This window comes from Protopterus annectens, chromosome 2.part2 (assembly GCF_019279795.1).
Source record: "Protopterus annectens isolate FY-2018-M chromosome 2.part2, PAN1.0, whole genome shotgun sequence".
Taxonomy (NCBI): Eukaryota; Metazoa; Chordata; order Ceratodontiformes; family Protopteridae; genus Protopterus; species Protopterus annectens.
The window spans coordinates 808,017,968-808,041,660 of record NC_056730.1 but is presented as its reverse complement, the minus strand read 5'-3'; the positions used below and the strand labels follow the sequence as shown (position 1 = coordinate 808,041,660).

Here is a 23,693-nt window from a genome sequence, read left to right as displayed (position 1 = left end):
TGGAATGAGGCCTAATCCCAGCTGGAATCTCCTTGCCATGATGGGAATAGCAAAATGCAATGCAAAACCCAATCCACCTAGAAATAGTTTGTTTTGACACAGGCTTGCCCTGCGAACCCAAAGCAAAAGAAACAAATAACTGCTGAGACTGCCTAAAATCCTTAGTCCTGCTCAAATAATAACGCAACTGCCTGTGTACATCTAAAGTGTGCAAAATCTTTTCCCCTTTATTTTGAGGATCTGCATAAAAAGTAGGCAAATGAATAGTTTGGTTTAAAGCCACACTAGAAACCACCTTAGGCATAAAGGAAGGATTAGTACGTAAAGATACCCTATCCTTATGAAAAATCAAAAAGGCTCTACCGCCATAAGGGCCTGCAACTCAGAAACCCTTCTTGCAGAAGTAATGGCCAACAAAAAGCAGTCTTCCATGACAAGTATTTCAAGTCAGCAGTAGCCGAGGCTCAAAAGGTTGTAGAGTAAGTTTCTCCAACACAAAATTGAGATCCCAAGCAGGAGTAGGAGCTCTACGTGGGGTCTTATATTCTTTGCCCCTCTAAGAAATTGCTTGAACAAAGGATGCGAAAACAATGGTGGGTCACAATCATAGTGAGCTGAAATTGCTGCAGCATGAATCTTAATGGAAGAGAAAGACAAACCTTTGTCCAATAACTCAGTAAGATATTGAAGAGCCACACTCAAATTAGGCTCAGAAATCTCCAAATTGTTTGCTGCACTCCAAAATAAAAATCTCTTCCATTTTTCTGCGTACACTTTCCTTGTACTAGGTCTTCTGGCTTCCATAATCACATTTAAAACTTGTTGAGGAAGTTGAGACCTGCTGTCTTTCAAAACAGAATATGCCAGGCTGTTAGATGAAGAGAGTGAAGCTTGACATTGAGCAGGTGACCGTCCCTCTGAGACAACAGATGTGGAATCAAGGGTAAAGGCCATGGAGGCTTCCTTACCAGACTCCTCAGTAATGGGTACCAGTGCTGCCGAGGCCAATCTGGAGCTATTAAAATCATCCTTGGCTTGTCTTGTCTGACCTTTAGAAGTACCTTTGGGAGAAGAGGCAGAGGTGGAAAAGCATACACATGAAGATTTTTCCAACTGAAAGAAAGAGCATCCACTTTCCAAGCTGTGTGATGAAACCTCTTTGTGCAAAACTTTGGCAGCTGGTGGTTTAGTGGAGAAGCGAACAGATCTATGTCTGGAGTTCCCCATGACACTGTCAATTTTTGAAATACATGAAGATCCAGTTTCCACTGTGGGGATCCATGATTTGTCTGCTTAACACATCTGCTAAGGAGTTCTGTGCTCCCGGCAGAAACCTTGCCTGAAGAGTTAGTTGCAAGCTGAGCGCAGTCTCCCATAAAATCATTGCTTGCCTGCACAATGGGTAAGAATGTGTTCCCCCTTGTTTGTTGATGTACCACATGACAGTTGTGTTGTCTGTTAGAATCAACACCTGCCCTGGAAGAAGTAACTCCTTGAAAGCCATTAATGCAAACTGGACTGCTAACATCTCTTTCATGTTGATATGTAGATGCTGAAGTCTGGCAGGCCACTTGTCTTGTATCCACTTTCCATTTAGATGAGCTCCCCAAGCAATGTCTGAGGCATCTGTCGTTAGAATCTGACTCGCCTCTGGCCGGGTCACAGAGAGTCCCTTGTTTAGGTGACATTCCTGAGCCCACCACAAAAATTCCTTTTGAATGCAAGGTATTATTTGAATGACAGTGTCCAAATCCTGGCAGTGCTGTGTCCATACATTTTGAGATACCATTGCAGCTTCCTCATATGCAGTTTGGCATTGGGAAGCACCAGAATACAAGATGCCATGAACCCTAAGGCTTGAAGGACTGTCCTTGCAGTCAGCCCGGACTGAAGAGATAGTTGATGGAAGTAACTGGAAAGATTCTTTTGTTTGTCCGGGGTTAAAAGGCCATCTGGGCTGCTGTATTCAGTCTCACACCCAGAAAGCACATGTCTTGAGAGGGTACTAGACTGGACTTTATTTCGCTCACAGAATACCCCAGGCATCTTAGCACTGCTATGACATAATCCAAATGCTGTAGAAGGTCTTCCTTTTCTTGAGCTAGAATCAGGCAGTCGCCCAAGTAAGGATAGATTTGAATTCCTTTTAGCCTGAAGTAAGCTATCACTGGAGCCAGAACCTTTGTGAATACTCTGGGCAGTGGATAAGCCAAAGGGCAATGCAGAGAACTGATAATGAGAATTTCCAGCTCGAAAACGCAGATACTTCCTGCAACTTAGTCTTATAGGCACATGAAGGTAAGCTTCCTTGAGATCTAAAGTTACCATCCAGTGATCTTTGCCCAGCAGAGGTAAAAGCTGTTGTAACGTCAACATTTTGAACTTGGGAATGTCCAGATAAGTGTTGAGGATAGATAAATCCAAAATTGGTCTCCACGTGTTCCCCTTCTTCGGTACTAGGAACAGGCGAGAATAAAATCCCAGGCCCCTTTCTGCCACAGGAACTGGCTGAATGGCCCCTATTTGGAGCAACAGAGAAATTTGCTTGTGAGCCTCTTTTCTTTGTAGAGGAGGAATGTCTGGCATGCCTTTGAAAGGAGGCAAGGTATGGAAATAAAACCTGTAACCGTGGTGAATGATATCCAGAACCCATCTGTCTTGGGTAATTAAATCCCAATTTTCTTTGAAAAGAGACAGCCGTCCTCCCAAAGGTGCTGCCAGGCGAGAATGTACTGGCAGCTGAAAAGGCAAGTCATGGGGTCTGCTTATGAAAGGACTGACCCCTGCCCTCACCAGAAGTCTGAGCAGGGGAACTCCCTGTCCTAGGCCTAAAAGAACCTTGAGCTCTGCCCCTACCACGTCTAGACCTACCCCTAGACTGGGAATCATAAGCAGGATAAGTCCATCCCTTAGTAGGCCAATTTCTACTAAACTTCGGAGGCTGTACCTGCAAAAAATCCTTAACAGTTTGCATAGACTTAGCCTTGTCCTCCATTTTCTTTAAAACTGCTTCCACAGGCGAACCAAACAACACATCAGACTGCAAAGGAGCATCCAAAATCCTTGTTTTAACATGCTCAGCTAAATTCTGATCTCTCAACCAGGCATGCCTACGAAGAACAGAACCAGTGGCAGCCACCCTCGAGGAGGCCTGCACAGCATCAAAACCACACTGTAAGGAATGTTTACCCACCTGTTCAGACACACGAACTAAATCCTGCAACTCTTTACACTCAATACCTTCAGCCAGAGCATCCACCTTAGATTTCAATTGTGAAAGGAGGTAATTCTGATATTTTAACATGTGAAAAGTACAGTTTTGTACCTACCATAAATGTAGATGTTCGAGGATCCACATTGCTGCAGTCCTAACCATTGGGGGTAGTCCGCTGTCCAGTCGGCCCGAATACCAAAGTATATGGCTGACGTCGGTCAAGGCGCATTAGACTGATGTCAGGACGTCAGGGTACTAATGCGCATGACCGACGTCATATCCTCAGTCTTTTCTTGCCCCAGATGTCAGAAGACCCTAAAAAGACAAGGCCCAAACCAAAACACCAAAAAGCCCTGCATCAAACATATATACAATATATACAAATGTACAAGAATATATATATATATATAGCCCACACCACCACCCCTAAACACAGAGGGGAAGGAGGGAGGGTAAATTGGACTGCAGCAATGTGGATCCTCGAACATCTACATTTATGGTAGGTACAAAACTGTACTATGTTCTTCATTCCACATTGCTGCAGTCCTAACCATTGGGTAGAATCCCAAAGCAGAGGTAAGGGAGGCTGGCAAATCATAAGGAAGCAGGAGCTGTCAACATGCCTTGCAAAATAGCTGTGGCAAAACCAGCCCTAGATTTAGAGTGGAGAGGAAGGTGGTAATGCTTAGAGAAAGTATGCACTGAACTCCAAGTAGCTGCCTCCAAAATATCCTTAGTTGCCACCCCCCTTAGAAATGCTGTTGAAGTGGCAGTAGCCCTAGTGGAATGAGGCCTAATCCCAGCTGGAATCTCCTTGCCATGATGGGAGTAACAAAATGAAATGCAAAACCCAATCCACTTAGAAATAGTTTGCTTAGACACAGGCTTGCCCTGAGAACTCAAAGCAAAAGAAACAAACAATTGCTGAGACTGCCTGAAATCCTTAGTCCTGCTTAAATAATAACGCAACTGCCTATGTACGTCTAAAGTGTGTAAAATCTTTTCCCCCTTATTTTGGGGATCTGCATAGAAAGTAGGCAAATGAATAGTTTGGTTTAAAGCCACACTAGAAACCACCTTAGGCATAAAGGAAGGATTAGTACGTAATGATACCCTATCCTTATGGAAAATCAAAAAAGGCTCTACTGCCATAAGGGCCTGCAACTCAGAAACCCTTCTTGCAGAAGTAATAGCCAACAGAAAAGCAGTCTTCCATGACAAGTATTTCAATTCAGCAGTAGCCGCAGGCTCAAAAGGTTGTAGAGTAAGTTTTTCCAACACAAAATTGAGATCCCAAGCAGGAGTAGGAGCTCTTCGTGGGGGTCTTATATTCTTTGCCCCTCTAAGAAACTGCTTGAACAAAGGATGCGAAAACAATGGTGGGTCACAATCATAGTGAGCTGAAATTGCTGCAGCATGAATCTTAATGGAAGAGAAGGACAAACCTTTGTCCAATAACTCAGTAAGATATTGAAGAGCCACACTCAAATTAGGCTCAGAAATCTCCAAATTCTGTGCTGTACTCCAAAATAAAAATCTCTTCCATTTTTCTGCGTACACTTTCCTTGTACTAGGTCTTCTAGCTTCCATAATCACATTTAAAACTTGTTGAGGAAGTTGAGACCTGCTGTGTTTCAACACAGAATATGCCAGGCTGTTAGATGAAGAGAGTGAAGCTTGACATTGAGCAGGTGACCTTCTCTCTGAGACAACAGGTGAGGAATCAAGGGTAAAGGCCATGGAGGCTTCCTTACCAGACTCCTCAGTAATGGGTACCAGTGCTGCCGAGGCCAATCTGGAGCTATTAAAATCATCCTTGGCTTGTCTTGTCTGACCTTTAGAAGCACTTTTGGAAGAAGAGGCAGAGGTGGAAACGCATACACATGAAGATTTTTCCAACTGAAAGACACAGCGTCCACTTTCCAAGCTGTGTGATGAAACTTCTTTGTGCAAAACTTTGGCAGCTGGTGGTTTAGTGGAGAAGCGAACAGATCTATGTCTGGAGTTCCCCATGACACTGTCAATTTTTGAAATACATGAAGATCCAGTTTCCACTCGTGGGGATCCATGATTTGTCTGCTTAACACATCTGCTAAGGAGTTCTGTGCTCCCGGCAGAAACCTTGCCTGAAGAGTTAGTTGCAAGCTGAGCGCAGTCTCCCATAAAATCATTGCTTGCCTGCACAATGGGTAAGAATGTGTTCCCCCTTGTTTGTTGATGTACCACATGACAGTTGTGTTGTCTGTTAGAATCAACACCTGCCCTGGAAGAAGTAACTCCTTGAAAGCCATTAATGCAAACTGGACTGCTAACATCTCCTTCATGTTGATATGTAGATGCTGTAGTCTGGCAGGTCACTTGTCTTGTATCCACTTTCCATTTAGATGAGCTCCCCAAGCAATGTCCGAGGCATCTGTCGTTAAAATCTGACTCGCCTCTGGCCGGGTCACAGAGAGTCCCTTGTTTAGGTGACATTCCTGAGCCCACCACAAAAATTCTTTTTGAATGCAAGGTATTACTTGAATGACAGTGTCCAAATCCTGGCAGTGCTGTGTCCACACATTTTTGAGATACCATTGCAGCTTCCTCATATGCAATTTGGCATTGGGAAGCACCAGAATACAAGATGCCATGAACCCTAAGGCTTGAAGGACTGTCCTTGCAGTCAGCCCGGACTGAAGAGATAGTTGATGGAAGTAACTGGAAAGATTCTTTTGTTTGTCCGGGGTTAAAAAGGCCATCTGGGCTGCTGTATTCAGTCTCACACCCAGAAAGCACATGTCTTGAGAGGGTACTAGACTGGACTTTATTTCGTTCACAGAATACCCTAGGCATCTTAGCACTGCTATGACATATTCCAGATGCTGTAGAAGGTCTTCCTTTTCTTGAGCCAGAATCAGGCAGTCGTCCAAGTAAGGATAGATTTGAATTCCTTTTAGCCTGAAGTAAGCTATCACTGGAGCCAGAACCTTTGTGAATACTCTGGCAGTAGATAAGCCAAAGGGCAATGCAGAGAACTGATAATGAGAATTTCCAGCTCGAAAACGCAGATACTTCCTGCAACTTAGTCTTATAGGCACATGAAGGTAAGCTTCCTTGAGATCTAAAGTTACCATCCAATGATCTTTGCCCAGCAGAGGTAAAAGCTGTTGTAACGTCAACATTTTGAACTTGGGAATGTCCAGATAAGTGTTGAGAATAGATAAATCCAAAATTGGTCTCCACATGTTCCCCTTCTTTGGTACTAGGAACAGGCGAGAATAAAATCCTAGGCCCCTTTCTGGTACAGGGACTGGCTGAATGGCCCCTATTTGGAGTAACAGAGAAATTTGCTTGTGAGCCTCTTCCCTTTGTGGAGGAGGAACGTCTGGCATGCCTTTGAAAGGGGGCAATGTATGGAAATAAAACCTGTAACCGTGGTGAATGATATCCAACACCCATCTGTCTTGAGTGATTAAATCCCAATTTTCTTTGAAAAGAGACAGTCTTCCTCCCAAAGGAGCTGCCAGACGAGAATCTACTGGCAGCTGAAAAGGCAGGTCATTGGGTCTGTTTACGAAAGGACTGACCCCTGCCCTCACCAGAAGTCTGAGCAGGTGAACTCCTGTTCTAGGCCTAAAAGAACCTTGAGCTCTGCCCCTACCACGTCTAGACCTACCCCTAGACTGGGAATCATAAGCAGGATATGTCCATCCCTTAGTAGGCCAATTTCTACTAAACTTGGTGGCTGCACCTGCAAAAATCTTTAACAGTTTGCATAGACTTAGCTTTGTCCTCCATTTTCTTTAAAACTGCTTCCACAGGCGAACCAAACAACACATCAGACTGTAAAGGAGCATCCAAAATCCTTGTCTTAACATGCTCTGCTAAATTCTGATCCCTCAACCAGGCATGCCTGCGAAGAACAGAACTAGTGGCAGCCACCCTCGAGGAGGCCTGCACAGCATCAAAACCACATTGCAAAGAATGCTTACCCACTTGTTCAGACACATGAACTAAATCCAGCAACTCTTTACACTCTATGCCTTCCGCCAAAGCATCCACCTTAGATTTCAATTGTGAAAGGAGATAATTTTGATATTTTAGCATGTGAAACTGACAATTCAACGCCCTCATGGCTAAAGTGGAAGAAGTATACACTTTCTTTCCCCATCTATCCAAAGCCCTTGCCTCTTTATCAGTGGGAACAGGATTTTTAACAACAGAGGCCTTAACACCTTTAGGCCCCTGAGAAACAGTTTCCGGGTCTGCCCTAGGACTCTTAAAAAGATACTTATGAGCTTCAGGCACCCTATAGTACCTATCAGGTTTAACAGGGCAGGAGGCAAAGAATCAGGGTTCAAGGAAGCCTCTGCAAAAACATCTTCCACCACATTCAACACAGGAGGAATAGCTAAGGGCCTATGCTGGGGTAAAAACAAGAATTCCCTAAGCCTTTTCCTGGAATCAGAGTAATCTTGGCCTTCCCATTTAAAGTGCTCCCTCATGGAATGCAGAGTCTCTGAAAATGAGAAATCCTCAGGAGGAGAAGCTGTAGGAGTGGAATCATCCACATCAGAATCAGAATAAGGAGGATACTCCTGCAAGTCTTCCGCAGAAGACTCAGAAGCCTCTGAACACTGTTCAAAACTCTCAAACTCAGGTTCCACCCTAGGCCTCTTATCCGGAGGGGGCATAGAACCTCTAATCATAGTAATCAAATCTTCTGCCATTTTAAGCATATGTTTCTTAGGCACAGAACCTGAAGTGCCAGGAGAAGCCCCCACTGAAGCTAAACTTGGCCTAATTCTCAAAGAAGTTTTGGAAACAGAAGGAGAGGCTCTAACTACCTTGGGAAGAGAGGGAAGAACAGTTACCTGAGAAGCCCCCTCAGCCTGGCCTACCTCCTGAGAGGGCACATCCTGTAACAGTAAAGTCTCTGCCTGAGACTCCAAAGAAACTCCTGGCAAAACCTCTGGCTCCACTGAGTTTCTAAAGAACCGACGTCCGGGACTGCCGGTTCATCAACCCTAGGCTTTGCTGTTTTGTCCTTGCGCTTTTTGGACGAAGCGGGCGGAGCATCCGACGGCATTTTATAATTACAACGCTTCCCAAACACTAACCTGGCACAGTCTAACCTTCTCTTAATAGTGCGTTTGTTAAATCTAGCACAAGAGCGGCATCCAACAACGCCGTGCTCAGGCCCTAAACAAGGTATACACAAAGTATGGTAATCCCTATGAGGTATCTGCTTCCCACAAGAAATACAGTTATTCACTTTTTCTGACATCCGGTTAAATACTGAGGCAAGAAAAACCAAAATGTTCCCAACGGGTACTTAGCCAACTTTGATTCGGTCTGAAACTCCGACTTCAGAAAATTTCAGAACGCCAACCTGCACTCGCAAAACTGCTTCTGCATCGGACCATGCGGCAAAAAAGACTGAGGATATGACGTCGGTCATGCGCATTAGTACCCTGACGTCCTGACATCAGTCTAATGCGCCTTGACCGACGTCAGCCATATACTTTGGTATTCGGGCCGACTGGACAGCGGACTACCCAATGGTTAGGACTGCAGCAATGTGGAATGAAGAACATCTGACAATTCAACGCCCTCATGGCTAAAGTGGAAGAAGTATACACTTTCTTTCCCCATCTATCCAAAGCCCTTGCCTCTTTATCAGGAGGAACAGGATTTTTAACAACAGAGGCCTTCACACCTTTAGGCCCCTGAGAAACAGTTTCCGAGTCTGCCCTAGGACTCTTAAAAAGATACTTATGAGCTTCAGGCACCCTATAGTACCTATCCGGTTTAACTGGGGCAGGAGGCAAAGAATCAGGATTCAGGGAAGCCTCTGCAAAAACATCTTCCACCACATTCAGAACAGGAGGTATAGCTAAAGGCCTATGCTGGGGTAAAAACAAGAATTCCCTAAGCCTCTTCCTGGAATCAGAGAAATCTTGACCTTCCCATTTAAAATGCTCCCTCATGGAATGCAGAGTCTCTGAAAATGAAAAATCCTCAGGAGGAGAAGCTGAAGGAGTAGAATCATCCACATCAGAATCAGAATAAGGAGGATACTCCTGCAAGTCTTCAGCCGAAGACTCAGAAGCCTCCGAACAGTGCTCAAAACTCTCAAACTCAGGTTCCACCCTAGGCCTCTTATCAGGAGGGGGCATAGAACCTCTAATCATAGTAATCAAATCCTCTGCCATTTTAAGCATATGTTTCTTAGGCAAAGACCCCGAAGCACTAGGAGAAACCTCCACTGAAGCTAAACTTGGCCTGCCTCTCAAAGAAGCCTTGGAAACAGAAGGGGAGGCTCTAACCACCTTAGGAAGAGAGGGAAGAACAGCCACCTGAGAAGCCCCCTCAGCCTGGCCTACTTCCTGAGAGGATACATCCTGTAACAATAAAGTCTCTCCCTGAGACTCCAAAGAAACACCTGGCAGAACCTCCGGCTCCACTGAGCCTTCTACAGAACCGACGTCAGGGACTGTCGGTTCTTCCACTCTAGGCCTTGCTGCTTTGTCCTTGCGCTTTTTGGCCGAAGCGGGCGTCGGAGCATCCGACGGCATGTTATAATTACAACGCTTCCCAAAAACTAACCTGGCACAGTCTAACCTTCTCTTAATAGTGCGCTTGTTAAATCTAGCACAAGAGCGGCATCCAACAACGTCGTGCTCAGGCCCTAAACAAGGTATACACAAAGTATGGTAATCCCTATGAGGTATCTGTTTCCCACAAGAAATACAGTTATTCACTTTTTCTGACATCCGGTTAAATACTGAGGCAAGAAAAACCAAAATATTCCCCAACGGGTACTTAGCCAACTTTGATTCGGTCTGAAACTCTGACTTCAGAAACTTTCAGAACGCCAACCTGCACTCGCAAAATTGCTTCTGCATCGGACCATGCGGCAAAAAAGACTGAGGATATGACGTCGGTCATGCGCATTAGTACCCTGACGTACTGACGTCAGTCTAATGCGCCCTGACCGACGTCAGCCATATACTTTGGTATTCGGGCCGACTGGACAGCGGACTACCCAATAGTTAGGACTGCAGCAATGTGGAATGAAGAACATCCTACTGGCTTCTAAAAAAACTCTGCCAGTAAAGCTCCCTGTATTCAATTCTGGTCTCCCACATATCACCCATCATATCCCTTGGGAATCTCCTCAAGTACAAAAAAACTAATATTTCCTTTTCCACATTCTATACTGAGCCTATATAGTGCACTATTAACACTTCTATTACTTATGGCATTCAAATGTTCGTATACTCTCCTTTTTCGCTTCCTCTTGGTTTTTCCTACATAGAATGCCTTGCACTCACACTCACATAAGGCAATTGGTGAATTTGTATTTAACTGAAGTATTTAAGGCATGTAATTTAGTTTAACTGTATCTGATGAAGCTGAGCACGAAAACGTATTTTCAAGGAGTATTGTTTATGCGTTGTGCTTTCTTACTGCATTAAAACTATGTTAAGCCCATCAACTGTTTCCTGTTTTCTGGAGTTCCATTGAGGTGTGGATAACTGTTTTCTTAACACAGTTTTATAAAACAAAGATTGACTATAAGTACATTACTATGCTTTTAGGATCAAACAACAATAACCTTGGATATGGGTTCACCTCAAAGAATTAGCTTTTAGGACTTTGCCAAATAATTTGACTGTCTCCCATTCCATTCCATTCAAAAACACTTATTTCAATCTAACATTAGTTGTTACACTATTAGCTGGATCATGAACCGATTAACCGGCAGACAACACTGTGTTAAGATACATAAAGTTCTTTCAGATTTTCAGTCAGTAACATCTAGTGTTCCCAAAGGATTGGTTTTGGGCTCAATGCTGTTTACCTCTTGTGTTTTCTACTATTCTAAGGAACACCAACTTTTTGGGTCTAAACGTACCCCGACGAATGTAAAACTGGTTTTATAACACAAAATAAATTTGATGCCAATGAACTTAATGCACATCTGTGTATGACGAGCACTGGCTACTGGACTCAAACTTAGCCTAGACAAGTGCAAACTTATGTATTTCTTAAATAAAATTCAAAACTCGCCCATCTATTTTAGTCTTACTGCTAGAAGAGGCCAAGTAAATTAAAGTTCTTGGTATCACTATTGCATCTGACTTATCCTTCAACCATATCTTCAGGGATACAAGTACTAAATCCATTAAAAAGAAGGGTTATTTATTAAAAAATGTTTCAACTACAGATGAGAAATGTTTGGCTATGCTGTATGAAATTTACATCAAATCCATTACTGAGTATAACATATTTTCCACTTGCACTAAAACTCAATTAAATATTTCATAAGGTATCCAAACGAAATATACTAAGAATTCTGTCATTAAGACACTAAGATTATGGAGCTAGATGTAAGCATTTAAAACAGTTTTCCTTCTGCTATAAAGACATTTGGAGTAATACTGGCATATAACATATTTAACAACCCCATTTTACAACTAATGTACAACTCTCTTTGGTTGCCCAAAGATTTTTAGTTACTATTATGTGAATTTTGTGTCCAAGGAAGAACAATTTAGTACTAAGAATTCATATGTTACAGTCAAAATCAGCAAACTATGGAATAAAATCCTGATATGGATATGGAGGTCCAAAAAACTGCAGTCTTAAACCCAACTTGGGCCTGTGACCACTACAGGCAAATGGGGTAACAAGAAACATTTCTTGCAGAATCATTGTTCCTCGATGGCCTTGAGGCCTGAATGCTGTGTTTGAACTTATGAATTTTTAAGGCACCATGAGATGGTGCGGTGTAACTCTATCCCACATCAACTCCTTGCAGGAAACCAACATTAACTGCAGCTTGCATATACTTACCACCATCTTCGCTTGATAGTTAAGATCCACACAGTAGCTTACATGTATTTAGCAGGCTGATCCTTGACAAATACCCACCCAGTAGCAAGAACAGTTCCAAGAGTATTGAATTCCATTTTTTTCCAGTTTTATGTTTAACATACTATATCATTCAGGGTAATGTTGCGTAACCTCCAATTTTGCTACATAGAAATCATCAGGGGTCCTGCATTACAAGTCATAATACTGGTGCCTGCATTGTTCCACTATCCTGGTAAAGTGTGCAGCTGATGGCAACAACTCAGCTAGTTGACAACACACATCAACTTTACTGAGGGTAACATCACAGAAGCCCAGTGCATGCTCCCTGAAGTGCTTGTGAAGGAGGAAGAGCAAAATCTTAAGTCTTCTTTGCTATCATGAAAGTACTCTGCAGCAGGGACTAGCAAAAACTACTGTACTCCCCTGAAACTCCACAGGAAAGGTATAACTATCATGAGAAATGAAATGTCAGTAAACAAATCATGCTCACAATGTGATCTCTGAATGCAGGGCAGCACAAAATGTAACTGCAAAATGGTGTTATGCACATACCTATTTAGGTCTCCAGTACAAACTTCTGAACAAAAGTAATCAGTAGCAAGCATAGGTGGCAAGCTGTGCTTTAAGCTTTAAATCCATGGCAGAAAAATAGAGCAATTCACTGACATTAATGCACCCTGACTTAGTATGGATATACACTGTGCAAAAAGATATAAAACTGCATTGTTGTAGAGATGCACCAGTATTTTGTATTCCAGGTTGTGCAGATTTGGGATATTACAATGGATATCTAAAGACAGCAGAACTGTGATGAACAGTACCACTATGTGGAATGGTAATCAGCTATTAGAAGGTGCACAATACTAAAGTGCGTGTTAAATTGTATTTCTATACTTTCCTAAGTATGTGCATCCTTGGACAGAGATTCACAGAACAAAATGGCTAATGATATGAATACATAACAATGCCTGTACAGTAAGTAAATGTACCAGCAACAAATTAGTTCAATACACTAGTACAACTTGTCCTTGAACATTCCCTGTCACTGCCTGCAGTAAGGACATGGCCTATGCAATCTACAAGGGGGCCTTTGGTTGAAAGTATGATAGTTGGGATTAGTCAGTAGTGTTGAACAAGGTGTACCTCAGCACTATAAATATTGGTCGGTCCTAATAAAAGTGGCTGAGCATTTTGGGAATGTATCAGTTTGTGGCATGGACCTGCTGTATGAAATCCCATATTTTTCATACGTCATACTACCACAACTTTCCTTTTCAACGTAGTATGGTACACCTAGGTTACCCCTTTGCCTGTAGCAGTCATCCTGCCAGTCTCAGCAGTGTGCAGTCGATACAACTGTCTTAATCAAAACAAGTGTCTACACTAGCAAATTTAACCTATTCAATTGTCTTTTAATAGGTAATAACAATGTTAGCCTACATTTCTGGTGTCATTCTAAGGGGATCCAGTATCTGTCTGCCTGGGACAACATGGTCAGCAGACCACGATGCTTTGCCAGAGATGGCCTGCACCTGCCACCCCTGGGATTCTGGATACTGGCTAAGGCTCTTACCGCCCCTATAGTGCCTTTTTTAGGCAAGGTTCAAATGACAAATTCACCACCGTAATAGGAACAGGCAAGCAAAAACTGAGGATAATGCTACTCAATGCTAGAAGTATAAATCTCAAAATGCACTCCCTCGAGGCACTCCTTAAAATGGAGAACATCGATATCTGTGCAGTGACTGAAACCTGGTTCAAGGCTCCAGACAGCACCCCTGCATTACCAGGCTATAACTCATACCACACTTTTCGGCCTCCTAACCTGGACCGGAACACCAAAGGTGGAGGTGTGTCCATATTCATTACGGATATCCATAACTCCAGGCTACATGCTCAGCATAATGTATCTGAGGTTATTCAAGTGCAACTAACTCTGGGCAAAACTGCAATCTAAATTGTAGCTGGCTACAGATCCCCCACCATGCCCCAGAATTCCCACTCCACCTTTCTTGATATACTAGAAAATATTAGGGTTCAGCCAAACACCCTAATAATCGTCGATTTCAACTACCCCACCATTAACTGGGAAAACTACTCATGTACCAACTCCTTCACTCAATGCTTTCTAGAATTCATAAATTCCAATGCCCTGGATCAACATATCCACACCCCCACCAGGGGCAACAATATTCTAGACCTAGTTATTACCAACATGAGTGGCCGGTGTTCCACACCTGAAGTCAACTCCTCGTTGGTCAGATCCGACCAGAAGCTAATCACCCTAGATATCCACATCCCACCCCCATCCTCCATTAAGGAAACCATGATAAAAAAAATTCTCCAAAGCCAACTTCATGCTTCTTAAGACAGAAGTGGCAAACTTTTAGTTATGTACTCACCATAACTTCAGATGTTTGGGATCCATCTCGCCTACATTCTGAATGATGGGTTCGGAGCCGATCCCTCGGCTCTTTATGCCAAAGAGCGAAGTCTCTTATTGGCTGAGCTTACTATATCCCAGGATGCACCACCAACAGTCCCCCAGATCTAGTTTGTCCGCATACATGCACACATGCATACCCTGCTTATATAACATCGTCAGATGAAACAAGATAAAAACAGTGGAGCTCAAAACCGTTCTATCTCTTCTGATCTGCAAGGCAGGGGAAGGAGGGTGGCCGAGATGGATCCCAAACATCTGAAGTTATGGTGAGTACATAACTAAAAGATGTTATGTGATCCTATCTCGCCTACATTCTGAATGATGGGACAGCGTCCTAGCACCTGAATCCTGGGTGGCTCACTGGAAAACACTCCTGAGTACCGTGGAACCAAATGAAGCTCGCCTTTAGATGCCACATCCAATTTGTAGTGGGAAATGAAAGTGTGCGGGTTGGACCAAGTAGCCGCAGCACAAATTTCAAATAGCGAGCTTGGAATGAAAAGCTATAGAAGTAGCCATAGCTCTGGTAGAATGAGCTTTGATAGATGATGCAAGTTGCTTATTTGAAGAAGAATAGGCCTGAGTTATGCAATCTCTGATCCATTTTGAGATTGTAGCTTTTGTGATGGTTTGGCCCAATTTATTATCTGAGAAGGACACAAACAACTGGTCTGACTTACGAAGTTGCTGAGTCCTGTCTAAATAGAAGCGTAATTGCCTGTGAACATCCAATTTATGGAGAGTGTATTCTGCTTCATTAGAGAATTTTGGAAAGAAAACTGGTAGTTCTAGAGATTGTTGAAGACAGAAACTAGAGCAGACCTTTGGGACAAAGGATGGATTAGGCCTAAGAGATACTCTATCTTTGTGAAAATGAGATATGGTGGTTTAATAGACAGGGCTTGAAGCTCTGAGACTCTTCTTGCTGAAGTAATAGCCACTAAGAATGCCGTTTTCCATGACAGATATTTTAATTCGCAAGTAGCAGCCGGTTCAAAGGGGAGATGTTAATGCCAAGCACTAAATCAAGATCCCACGGGGTGCAGGATGAAATACTGGTGGTCTTAACAGACTCGCACCTTTAATGAATGTTTTGCACAGCCTGCTGCTCATCAAAGGAGGATCCGTGGATTCATGGAATTTAGAGATAGCAGCTAGTTGAACTTTAATAGTTGAGACAGAAGATCCCTGATTAAATAGGGATGTTAAGAATTTCAAAACCTCTGGGACAGGAGCAGTGATAGGGTCTAAGCCCTTGAGTTGAGCCCAGATAGCAAACCTCTTCCACTTACTGAGGTACAATTTGTTAGTGGTGGGTTTATGGGCAAGACAAAATGTGAACAACTTCCGGTCTAGTGTGTGGCTCTGACTAAGGTCGGAAGTGGAGGAGCCAAGCTGTCAATTTCAGAGATTGAAGGGACTGATGCCAATGTCGACTGATGGATTAGCAAATCCGGGAGCAGGTCTAAGGTCCACGGATCGCCCACCGCATGCTTTTTCAGGTAAGGAAACCATATCTGACGAGGCCAGTATGGGGCAATCAGAATCATTGAAGACCTTAGCTGAGAAGCTTTTGAATGACTTTGGGAAGGAGTGGATTGGAGGAAAGCATAAAGCAACCCTGTTGGCCAGGGTTGAGCTAGAGCATCCATGGCGGTACTTCCTGATGTGGAATCAAGGAGAAGAACCTTTGGCACTTGGTGTTTTGTGGAGTCGCAAATAGGTTAAACGCACACAGCGTCCCCATCTCTTGAAAACCTGGGCTGCTACTGTGCGGTTTAGAGACCATTCGTGAGGAGAGAGAATTGTCCTGCTTAATTTGTCCGCCAATACATTTGACTTTCCCGGGATGTGGGTCGCTACCAAGAAGCGGTTGGTAGCTACAGCCCATTCCCACACTCTCATGGCCTCTCTGCAAAGGGGATACGATCTGGTCCCTCCTTGTTTGTTCAGATACCAAACCACCGACATGTTGTCTGTGTGGATGGCGATGATACCCTGAGGAAGGAACTTGTGTAAGGCCTGTAGGGATAGAAGTACAGCCCTCATCTCCAACACGTTGATGTGGAGAAGAGCTTCGTCCGAAGCCAGGAGCCCTGAACTAGCCTGCCCAGACAATGCCCCCACCCTATCTGGGAGGCATCTGTCGTCAGGGTAACCGCTGGAGGGGGGAGAACAAAAGGTTTGCCCTGATCTAAGTTGGATGTCTGAAGCCACCAGCGCAGGTCCCTTTGCATATTTCCGTAATCATGATGTGATGATTGAGGGGGAGATCTTGAAAGGACCATTGAGTTGATAAGAGCCACTGAAGAATCCTCATGTGTAACCTTGCTAGAGGAACTAAAAGTACCGTGGCAGACATTGAGCCTAGAACCTGTAGGACCATCCTGGCTGGGGCTTTGGATCTCGAGATCAGAGCTTGAACTTGGCCCTGTAAGGTTGGATCCTGTCGGCGGAAGAAAGACACGCATTAATCTTGAGTCTATCTCTGCTCCTATAAACTTTATGCGCTGAGAGGGCAGCAAGACAGACTTTGACCAATTGAATGTAATCCCCAGGGAAACACCCAGGAGACGGTGGCTTTGAGGTTGTCCATAAGTAGATGCCTGGTGGTGGCAGTCAGGAGCCAGTCGTCGAGATAGGGAAACACTTGGAATCCAAGGCTCCTCAGGTGAGCCGTCACTACTGCCAAACACTTGGTGAACACCCTGGGGCTGTGGTGAGACCAAAGGGCAGAGCACAAAATTGGTAATGACTGGCTCCCAGGCTGAAGCGCAGATACCTCCTGGACGCCTGATGTATCGGTATGTGATAATAGGCGTCCTTGAGGTCTATGGAGCACATCCAAACATCCTTCTCCAACAACGGGAGAATGGATTGCAACGTGACCATTCGAATTTGGATTTAACGGATAGGTTCAGTCTGCTGAGATCCAATATTGGTCTCAGGTCCCCTGTCTTTTGGCACTAAAAGAACCTGGAGTAATTTCCTGATCCGATTTGGTCTGTGGGGACCGGTTGGATGACTCCTTTTGTAGCAGCTTTGAAGCTTCTGCGGCTGCTATTTCCCTTTGACTGGGTGGTGGGTCCGGGATTCTCTTGGATGGAGGGGGTGAGTATTTGAATGGGATGGTGTAACCTCCGGCAATTATCCGAAGCACCCATCTGTCCTGAGTGATTGACTCCCAGGCTTTTAGGTGCTTGGCAAAGCGACACCCGACTGGCTCGAGCAGCACAGCCGGGCAATCCCTCATGTCGTGTGGGAGGCTGAAGAGCCACGAAAGGACTCGCGGTCTCCAGAATTGCGGGGCCCTCTGCCGCCTCTGGGACGGCGTCTCCCTGAAAAATTTCCCGCCCTCTGCCTCTGGACGGGAATCTTCCTGCTGTTGGGAGAAAAACTTGCGAGATTTCGAACCACATTTTCCCTCCTTTGGCCTTGGGGTAAGGCCGAAGGGAGTGGAATAACGGGCCCCTACGGCAGATAACGTTTTTCCCTCTTGCTCACAGCGGGTAAGGGTGTCTTTCACCTTGGGTCCAAACAATGAGGACCCATCAAAGGGAGCGTCGGCGAAGGAAGACTTGAAGGCCTCCGAACTGACACAAGCGGAGCCAGGCCTGTCTCACGAGAGCCACGCCTGTGCCTGCCGCTCTACCCCTTCGGCCGCATAGGATATGAGCCTCATGGACGAGTTAGCAATTGACGTCAGGATAGCCAACTGAGAGCTAACGGACTGGGCTAGCTGCTCAGGTAGGTTACCGAGAGGAGTCTGACAACTCCTTGACCAGATCCCTCTGAAGCCTAGTAAAATGTGCCAAATAATTCAGAGACCTTAAGGTAAAGGCCGCTGAAGTCAGGGTGCGCTTCCGTACCTATCCATACTCCTAGACTCCTTATTAGGAGGATGGATGGACGTTGAAGCCTCTGCCACGCCCTGCTGTGTAGCAGATGCCACCACCATGGCATCTACAGCCACGCCTTTAGTAAGGAACTCCTTCTCGGGGAGCAGATAAGAATTTGTTGGACGAGAAGGGACTGGTTCCACAGTATCCGGGTGTTCCCACGCCTTGACAAACTAAATCCAGAAGCTCGTCAAGGGCGGAGACACCCAGGAGGCGGAGGGCTGAGCCCCAAAGGCCTTGAGGAGCACTGATTCGTCCGCAGAGGGGTTTGGACATCCAGCCGCCTCGTTGTTTGAGGATCTCTAAGATGTCTGCAAAGGAGACATCATCAGAGGACGACTTAGGGGACCCTCTGCATCATCCATATCCGTGTCCGATGTGATAGACTCGGGGAGTCCACGTGCTTCCTCTTGCACGATCTCTTCCTTGGGGTTCCTCTGGAGATGACTCCAAAACCCTCAGGAAGAGGGAACCCCAATGGGGTAACCTCAGGCCTCGGGGCTCCGCTGGCCACAGACAGGGAACTACCAAAGACCCAGTCTCCACGCCCAGGGAAGGTGCTGGTAAAACCGGAGAGATGGTCAAGAGGATTTGGCCAAGGCACTCCTCATGGCTCTGAAAGCCGGACCTCCCGAATCCTGGGAGCGTCCAGTCTCCGGGCCATGATAGTAGACGGAAGTCCCGCAGCGAAGCACCGAGAGGAGGCTCGAACCGAAAGCATCGGTCCCGAAACATCACCCTCGGGTCCAGCCGAAGAAGTCCAGACCAAACTCGGACCCGAGGCCCGGGTTGGAGTAAGGGTCGGAGCCGACCCTGAGATCTCCACCGGCTGCAAGAGCACCTGCTCACGGAGCCGAAGCAGTCGGAGGAGGAATAGCAATGGGATGGGTCATGGCCATCGGCTCCGAAGCCAACTGGGTCGGAGCGAAACAAATTTTGGAAGACTGGGGACTGGAAAGTCTTTGGAGCACCCTGTCTATATCAGAATCCGACATTCTCGAAGACCGAGAGGAAACAGAACGGGTTCGAAGACCTCTCCTCGGCCCCAAGGGACTAGGGGACCGGCTCAGGCGACTCGATGAGAATCGGCGCCGAGGAAACACACACCAGATTCCATCGGTGCCGAGGTAGACTTGGCGCCGAGGAGGAAGTGTCTGAGCGGGTGACCCTTGTCGGCTCCGAGAGCAGTGGAGCCGGCGGTGACCCGCCTCGATGCCCCAGCAATCGGCTCCGAAGTCCGAGTCGATGCTGGAGGCATCGAGGCAGACTGTTCGACCTCGGCTCCAAGTCTTGGAGTGAAGGAGAGGCCTGCCTAGGTCTCTTGGCAGTCGGATCCGACGGACTGGTCGGAGCCAAGCCCTTTTCTTTGGCAGGAGTCGGAGCGGAAGACAAGGCTTCTTCAAAGAGGGTTTAATCAACCCTTTAAGAATTAATTTATTTTTCCTCTCCTGGAGGACCCTAGAGGAAAAAGCGTGACATACGCTACATGACTCCTGCAAGTGCTTAGCCCCTAAACAATAAACACAAAGTAGATGGTCATCAGTAACAGACATCTTAAAAGCACACTTAGTACATTTTTAAAGCCAAGGCCTAGGGCTTGAGACATAATGTTAGCAATTCCTGACAGGAAATTTAACCACTGTAGAATCGGTTAGACAAAAACCGAAGGCTTACAGAAACTGTGTAAACACAACCTTAGGTGTACAAACCGAACTTTAACACAGTAAAAGTTCAGTTATAGAGTTTAACCGAAAAGGCCCTGGATTGAAAGGGCCAAAACAAACTCTACCCAATCACACACAATAAGTCCAGTACTCAATCGAACACAGCAATAGCAATAGCAAAAGCAATAGCCGTTAAAACGGCTTTTGTGAAATATAAGCACAAAAACTGACAGAAAAAGTAGTAATAAAAGCTACTCAGCCCAGCCAGCTCGAGACCACGTCCTTGCAGTTAAGCGGCAAACGAGATCTGGGGGACTGTTGGTGGTGCATCCTGGGATATAGTAAGCTCAGCCAATAAGAGACTTCGCTCTTTGGCATAAGCGTGCCGAGTCGGAGCCGAGGGATCGGCTCCGAACCCATCATTCAGAATGTAGGCGAGATAGGATCACATAACATCTTCATGACACCCATGAGGGACAATACAGTTACGACTGCTGAATCTTACACAAATGCACTCTATAAGCATTTACACAAGTGCATGGAACGTGCTATCCCAAACAGAACCAAGGTGCTATACTCCAAAAAAAAGAAGCCGGTACAGTTATCATGGATCAAATGTTATATGAAGCTAAAATGTATAACTTGTTACAGGACACCACCAAATATACAAATGCTTCTTTAAATGAGGTTCATATTTCGTACAAAAAAATTGATCTGGCTATCAAAGATCTTTTAGATAAAGATATTATAGAAATTGACCTCTTTACATACTTGGATAATCCCAATCCCAAGGTACCCACTATCTTTGGAGTGCCTAAGATACATAAAAATGTACAGGATCCCCCACTGAGACCAATCGTGGCGACCTAGGGGTCCAAAACTCATAACATTTCAAAATTCCTGGATTGGAAATTGAAAAAGTTATGGGGGAAACAGGAACATTTGTTAAAAGATTCCTGGGAATTTTTACGTAGTATCACCAATGATTTACACAGGACCAATTCATTGTTCGTCACTATCGATGTGGTTGATTTGTTTTCTGTGATCCCACATGAGATTGGTCTGTTATGGATGGAAGAGGCTCTTTGGGAATGTAAGGGAGTTACAAACAATGATGTACACTTGATTCTTGAACTATTAGAGCTTGTTTTGGGAAACAATTATATATATTTTTGCGGTGAATATTTTCAGCAGATATCTGGTGTTTCCATGGGAGCAAATTGTGCTCCCACCTATGCTGACATAATTTTGTCAGTATGGGAGAAAAAGTTTGTTTTCCATAGTGAATATTCCAAGTATTGGATTCACTGTACTAGGTTTCTGGATGACATCTGTATTTTTTGGACAGGACCCAGGCATTGTATAGATGAGTTTGTAACTTATTTACACTCCACAACTACATTTTTAAAATTTACATACAATATTTCAGTTGATCAGGTCAATTATTTAGATGTTACACTTTCTAAAGAAGTCAGTGGTTTCAGTTCATGTATTTATAGGAAGCCCTCCTTTTCCAACAGTTACTTACACTACAAAAGTTCACATCCCAAGTTCCAAAAAAGGTCTATACTTAAGGGACAATTTGTCAGAGTTTTACGTATGACATTGGATGACCTTCAATTTCAAGTTGAAGGTGACAAGTTGAGTTCCCTCTTTTTAGACAGGGGATATCCCATTACCTTGATTAACGCAGTTCGGGATGAGGTCAGACTAGCTAGAGATTCAAGATTTTGCCCTATTTTAGGGAAGAGTAATATGAATAATCAAATTGACTCTAGTGATAGACATTCTACCCCATTTGGTTTAGACCAAGTGTTTGTTATAGAACACAGTGAGGATGTGGGGTATATTAGGAAAATTATTTAAAATGAGTTAAATTCTTTTCAGGATTTTACTGATTTAACCAATCTCAAAGATATAACATGTAAATTTGTTTACAAGAGGGGTTTTAATATCAAGAAAGTCTTGGAACAAAATATTAGTCATCCCCCCTCTAGTAATCAGAGGAAAGGTACATTTCGTTGGGGCGTTGTTCCCAGTGTAAATATGTTATAAACCAGGAACACGTCTATTTGGAAAGTAGGAACAGGAGGATTTTGTCCCATAGCTATTATAATTGTAATTCACTCGGAGTGGTCTACCTGGCTATATGCAGGAGTTGTCAAGCGTTTTACATTGGCAAGACCGAAAGGCAGCAGCTCAGGAGACGCATATATTAACATTGTTACGATATACAGAAACAATGTAATACTAATGCACTTTACCGGCACACCATCCTATGTGAGGCTGCAGTTTTCATGTTTTTTGTCTTGGAAGCAGTGCCTAAATGTACAAGGGGAAGACATTGGGAAGCACGTTTATCCCACAGGGAAACGTGCTGGCAAATCCTCTTGGAATCCAACAAACTTCCTGGCCTGAACGAATCTATTTCTATCATGCCTTATTTGAAACTCAAGGCAGATAGATTGTAAAGTGGAAGTTTGTATTTAGGTTTATAACAGTTTATAGGGTTGTATATGTACTTTTCGATACTTCACATTAACACCATTTTATTATGTGGGTATTTCAGACAGTTCATTTTTATTTAATACTGTTCTTGAATGTATATAAATGTATACAATTTTTAATATTCACATATTTATTTATTTATTCTATTTTTATTGATTTTTAATAACAACTATCATCTAGTAAATAGTTTATTAATTTTGTTTAAATTCATTGTAAACATTTGGTTAGTATGTATATTATGGGAACATTTTATTTATGAGTTGATTTATTATCAGTGGGATATTTTTGATTGTAAATAGGTAATACCTATTTCAGCAATTGTTTTTAACAGTATTTTTCTACCATTTCAACTACAGCTTTAAGAGCTTATTGTTATATTACAAATTCATCAATTATTTAATTTACTAATCAATTAACTGGTATATATATTTAGGGGTGTGTTATGTGTTTTGTTATCTGAAGAAGTTGCATTGTCGACGAAAACGTGGATTTATTTGTGACGTTAATAAAGCTGTTGGATTTTCTGTGGAGCCTTGCTTTTTGGATTTATTTTGCAGCGTTTGGAGCTTATTTCGAGTACATTGCACCTTATTGTGAGGTTTGGCCGTTGTACTACCCGGTGGTTGTTCCAGGTCTGACTGCTTGTTTTCCTTTGGTGGATTGGTCTTACAGCATCCTTTTTGTTTCAGTCTTATTAACATTGACCTTAAGATTCTAGATAAAGTACTGGCCTTAAGACTACACACACGCTTGACAGAAAGTACAGTTGTGTACACTTACCATAAATGTAGATGTTCGAGTATATTCACTGTTGCAGTCATCACATTTGGGTTATCTGCTTGCAGTAGCCCTCAGTTGGCCTGATTATCAAAGTCTTGGGTCCTGCGTCGGTTGCGGTCTCATCTTCCATGACGTCAGGCAGTCAGGGGTATAAAGCATGCAGCCGACGCCATTACATCAGTTTTTCTTGCCCCAGATGTCAGGTGCCCCCATAATGGGAAGCAACTATATACAAGGTTACACCCCCAACAAAAAAGCAAATACACCAAAAGCTTTATTAATTAGTTATTTATTTCAGTTTAGTGACCGGGGGGGGG

The 23,693-nt window shown here is 44.0% G+C and overlaps 1 protein-coding gene across 1 annotated transcript in view; it reads right to left on the bottom strand.

Annotated features, from left to right (window-relative positions):
* Positions 1-23,693, bottom strand: part of RASA1 (RAS p21 protein activator 1) — a 3,076,403-nt gene that overhangs the window by 1,898,347 nt on the left and 1,154,363 nt on the right. The gene's annotated exons all lie outside the window — the stretch shown is intronic.